We start from the raw sequence: 6,000 nt of genomic DNA on the forward strand, positions 1-6,000 counted from the left end.
CTTTATTAGTTCCATCTTCTCGACATATGATAGTGTCTGTTTTGGCTAAATACCTATCTTTTGTGATAGGTTCCAACAAGGATCCATAATTATTTGTGCGAAGTCTCTTTGACGCTATGGGAATACCAAGGTAGCCGAAAGGAAAATAATCCCTTTGAAATCTATAATAATTCGTTTACCTCTCCTTCTCCAATGTCAGCTATATATAGACTTGATTTGTCAATGCAAGGTTTGGAATCAGACCTAACTGAGCACCAAAATCATTGATATAATATGAAATTAGGGTGATGGTGAGCATGTCTGTAGCCCAAAGCGAAGTAAATAATCAGCGTATGCTAGATGTGTATGTTAGGATCAAAAAAAAATTAGATATCTTCACAATGACATAATATTGTCCACTTTTGACCTAAACTCTCATGATTTTATTTTTGAGCTTTATCCAAAAGGCCTTATACCAATGGAAATATCTTTTCCTTATAAACTCATGATCTTTTCTATGTGTTTTGAACTTTGTTTGCAACCTTGCAACCCAACAATTCTCCCCCCCCCCCCTCTCAAACGAAGGACCACAAGCTTTCCATATCCAATCCTCAACCCACCAACTCTTCCTGCCCCTCGGTCCACTCAACCTACTAGGATTTCTTACCTGGTGTTCCTTTGTTTGAAGTCAATATTCTACTCACATAGATCAATTAGACCATAGCTCTTGTGCACAGACGGCGGTTAGACCTTCTAGCAGTTCAAGCTCTGATACCAATTGTTACAACCAAAAAGAATTTAAATATCTCTACAATGATTTGATATTATCCACTTTGGGGCAAGCCCTCATTGTTTTATTTTTGAGCTCTACCCAAAAGGTCTCATACCAATAAAGATATCTTTTCCTTATAAACCCATGATCATTTCCATATATTTTCAATATGAGATTTTGTTTGCAACCTTCCAATCCAATAGTGTAATCTTTGTCCCGCCACACTTTGGATGAAAGTGATAACTGCTCATTTGCGAGGTTGCCTTGAGGGGCTGTGAGAAAGCCTCTAGACATAAACTAAAGAGAAATGGTGATAGCAGATCCCCCTGTCTTAAACCCCTTTTGCCCTTGAAGTAGCCATACATCACACCGTTGATTGCTACCAAATAGGAAATAGTAGTGATACATTCTTTTATCCACCCAATGAATTTCTATGGAAAACCAAAACTCCAAAGAGACTCCAAGAGAAAAACTCAATTCACTGAATCAAAAGCCTTCTGAAGGTCCACCTTAAGTATACATCTTGGCGAGGTATTTTTCCGCCCATATTTCAACAATAATTTTTGCGCTAAATGAATATTCTCCATAATAGACCTCTCCTCCATGTATGTAGCCTGTGCAGGATGCATTAAACTATTGGTGCAATTATCCCTGGATCAAAGTTGACTAGTTTGGCTCAAGCTTGAGTTTTGATATTTAACAATATATAGAGATTGTAGGTATAATTATCCATTAGGGAGAATGTTGGTGCAAGTCTCCTCTGGTCAAAGGCTGATCAATTTAAAATGAAAGAGTAGTCAAATAGGTCAAAGTTAACTAGATACTTGACTGAAAAAGTCCTAACTGGATGTTAGGTAAGAACAAGACCAACGAGATGGTTGGCAGAAGAAGAAAAATCAAGTGGGTTAATATTGATAAGACATTTGGTGTGAAAAGTTCTAGTAAGTAAAGTCAAGCAGTGAAAAAAATCTTGGTGAGTGAATTCAGGCAGATGAAAATTCCTGGTGAGTGAAGACGGGTAGTCGAAAGTCCCGATGAGTGAAACCGGGCAGTGAGGAAGTCCCAGTGAGTGAATCCAAGGAGTTGGAAAGTCCCGATAAGTAAAGTCGGGTAGTGGGAAAATCCTAGTAAGTGAAGCTAGGTGTTGAAAAGTCCCAGTGAGTGAAGTTGGGTAGTGAAAAAAATCTTAGTGAGTGAAGCTAGGCAGTGAAAAGTCTTAGTGAGTGAAGCCAAACATTGAAAAATCTAAGTGGGTCCATGGTTGACTGGACACATAATGTTTAGAAGTCCAAGTGGATCATAGAGGACCAGACACTTGGCACGAGGAGAAAAGTCCAAGTGAGTTAAAGGATTGACTGAACACTTGGTGGAGAAGTCTCAGCTGATCAAGGGTGACCGAATGCTAGGTAATGAGGAGTCCCAAGGTCACGATTGACCGAATGTTGGACAAGAAATCCTAGGACTCGAGTTGTTTAGGAGGTAGGGTTGTCAAATCGATTAGGACAATCGATTTAACAAAGCTTAATCGATTAAGCACTATGTTTAATCGCTTAAGAACTTAGAGTCGCTATCGAACAGTGAGGTATCGAATCGCTTAGGTGAGCAAGTTTTTGATGTGGTAATCGCTTAGGAGATTCTTAAGCAATAAAGGTGTCTGAGGTAACACTAGAAAAGGATTTTTCATGACCATTCTCAGCCCCGGTCCTTCGACTCAAGAGGCCTTGGGCGAAATAATAAAATGAGATCCCAAATGAATTTCTAATAATATATAATTTATCTACAATGACTTCTTCTAGCATTTCTATTTGCAAAATCTTCTATAATATTATCAGTTTCAAGATTTTCCAAGATGTCTTTCTCAATACATAAAATTGTCAATCCATTTAATCTTTCTTGAGACATTGACGATCTCATATATGTTTTTAATAATTTTAATTTTGAAAAACTCCTTTCAGCCGATGCTACTGTAACAGACATAGTCAACAAAATTCTATAAGCAATTGCAACATTTGGATAACAATCTACACTTTGAACAAATTCAAGAATATCAATTGCAGACATTATCATATTTGGTAAAGTCGTTTGTAATATTTTTAATTCAGTAAATAAATCATCTAACTCAACATCTGATGAATTGTCATGAGTTAGAGTAGATTTTAAATTGACACAATATTTTCTTGATTCATCATCATCCAAAGTTCTTGTTTTTGAATCAAATAAAAAACCAAATATATTTTCAAAGGTTTTCATTTGCTCGAATCTACATTTTAAAGAAGCAATTGTCATATCCACAACAACAATAAAATAATCAATTCTAAAATATTCTTCTAATGATAGTGAAACTTCATTATCTACTCTTTCATTAAACTATTTTTTCTTAAAAATACGGCGCTTTATTGTAAATATTGGCTTTATATTCAATCTAATGCAAGATTCTTAGCAATAGTCAAACTTGCAGCATAACCATCATTCCTATACTTTTCAAAAAATGAGATTACACCTTCTAATTGTTTCATGGCAGAGTCTATGCACATAGATTTTGATTGTAATTTCTTACTCACCATGTTTATAGCAAATAAGATATCATACCAAATGACCATACCAAGTAAAAATTCAAATTTTTCGATTGAATTAGCTAAACTTTCAGCTTCACTTATTGACTTTGCATCATCACAAATATTATTTAATTCAAGTAAAGCTGCTCTCACTTCCACAATTTGAAATCTAATAGCTTGAACACTTTTAATACGACTTTCCCAATGAGTATTCGACAAAGATTTGACGGTTAATCCCTTCACATTATTAAGTAAAAATTTTCATCTCTTAGGAGAACTTGAAAATTATGTGTATATGCGTTGCACTACTCCAAAAAAAGAAACAGCTTTAACACAAGAATGGGTCATATCACTAAGAGTTAGATTAAGACTATGACAAGCACATGACATATACAACGCTCTTGGATTTATTTCAAGTAACCTCTTTTGAACTCCTTGGTGTTTTCCTTTCATATTGGAACCATTATCATAACCTTGACCTCTAATATTTTCAATACTAAGATCAAGTGATTTTAACACATTTTGTAATTCGTTAAAAAGTCCTAAACCTGATGTATCATCTACTTTTAGAAACTCTAAAAAGTACTCCTCTGTTTTCATTTTATTACCTAATATATTAACACATCGTACTATAAAAGTAATTTGTTCTTGATGACTTATATCTGGGGTACAATCAAGAATTATTGAAAAATATTTCGCTTCTTTAATTTTATTAATGATAACACTTTTAACATTATTAGCTAAAATAGAAATCAACTCATTCTGAATTTTATGACCTAGGTAATGATAATGAATTTCATTACTTTGAATACGCCTAATATGATCTTGCATCACATAATCAAATTCAGCAATCATTTCAATCAACCCCAAAAAATTTCCATTATTGTCTTGATAAAGTTTTCATTAGATCCTCGAAAAGTCAAACAACGTTTAGAAAGACATTTTACAGTTGCTATTATTCTTGTTATAACTTGTCTCCAACGTTCTTTTTCTTTAGAAATTTCTCTTTGTAGGTCTTTATCAATTGTTAGATTTTTATCTAATCGCATTTTTAATTCATTCCAAGTGTTCATGTTAGTTATATGTTCAATAGTGTTTTCATATTCTTTAAGTCGTTCACTAAGATGTTTCCAATCTCTAAATTCATCCTTTGCTAGTGAACTTCTATTGTTTTCAGATTTAAACAACTTGCAACAAAAGCAATAAACTTTATCCACATATTTACTGTAAACCAACCACTTTCGGTCTCTTATTTCTCCATTACTTAAATGTCTAGAATAATGAGCACAAGAAAAATGCCTAGAAGTGTCGTCCAAAGGATATACAATATTCATTTCTCTTATAGGCCCTTTTTCAACTAAAATATCACGTGCATTGTTATCAAGATTATCCCAATTTCTGGAATCATATATATCAAATGAAGAAATAAATTGTTCATCAATGTCAATATTCTCATTATCTACCCTATTTAAAACATTTTCATGCTCACTCAAATTTTCTCTTTCTTCATTAACATTGTGAATCTCATTACACTCATCTACATCATTCACAGTCATAGTTGAATTTTGTGCATTTCCATCACCATGAGAAGTTTTAATAAAGAATTTATTAATAGCACCTCTTTGTGATTCAGTCAATTGTTCTAATTTTTTTTCTTTTTTTCATTTTCTCGCATCCAGAAAGATGTTTTTAGGCAACATATTATAATATACAAAACCACAACAATTACAAAAAAAAATAGATAATTCAAATTATTTCACTAGTAAAGGAATAATAGCACTTGGAATATGATAATTTTCAATATTAATGGAAATGTCCTAGGTCGTTAAGTTAAGCACATCATCAAACAACACCTGTTAAAAAAAATTAAATCATTATCAAATTAAAACTAATTAATAAAATTATGATACTTAAAGAAACAACAATACTAATTATAACAACACAAGTTCAAGCGCATAAGTTCAAGCAGAGTAAGTACTTTAGAAGTTTCTTGAACAACCAAGAGTATAAAAAACATTATGAATTTCTATTTCTCATAGAGTAAGTGCTCAAGTGCTATAATTCTCTAAGATCTATAATCTAAGGGTTTCAATCATAAGTCCTTTGGTAATTTTCTCTTCTTATTTTTGTAGGATTATTGATAGTTTATTTGACATTGACTAAAGGGATAGCTCATTCACCTAATTGACTAAAGGGATTTAACGAACAAAACACATAACATATCTTAAGTTGTGAAGTTCAAAATTCTAGAAAAATGCAAAAGTTATTCAGTAGAGTTGAAACTCATGACAGGTTACAGAAAGAAAAGGACACAATAAGAAATGTAGAATTATACAAATTGCATTTCATACTCTTTATCTAAAGGTAGTGTAAAGACGTGACGTTTAGAAGTTATCCCTTATTTGATGATAGACAAACAATATATATATCAAAGGAATTTACTTACCTTTGGGGAATGACAGACAGTTTGTTGGCTATAATTTTTTTTTTTCAGTTGAACTAGAAAAATAACAATCCTGCAAACAAGGCAGAGTGGAGCACAGTAGATTGATCCAGGGCACATGATTCTAAATTCAGTTCAACTGTTCGCTTTCAGATGCCATCAACATAATTCATCAAGTCAGGACAACGAGACCGTGATGCAACTATGCAAGCAGATTTACAAATCAACTTGTGCTTAAGACTTTAAACAAT

At 33.0% G+C, this 6,000-nt stretch overlaps 1 pseudogene; it reads right to left on the reverse strand.

Moving 5' to 3' along the window:
• LOC121978109 overlaps positions 1–5,006 on the reverse strand; it is a 52,584-nt pseudogene extending 47,578 nt beyond the window's left edge.
• Positions 5,007–6,000: the final 994 nt, after the last annotated feature.

Source organism: Zingiber officinale, chromosome 4B (assembly GCF_018446385.1).
Source record: "Zingiber officinale cultivar Zhangliang chromosome 4B, Zo_v1.1, whole genome shotgun sequence".
In the NCBI taxonomy this organism is placed as follows: domain Eukaryota; kingdom Viridiplantae; phylum Streptophyta; class Magnoliopsida; order Zingiberales; family Zingiberaceae; genus Zingiber; species Zingiber officinale.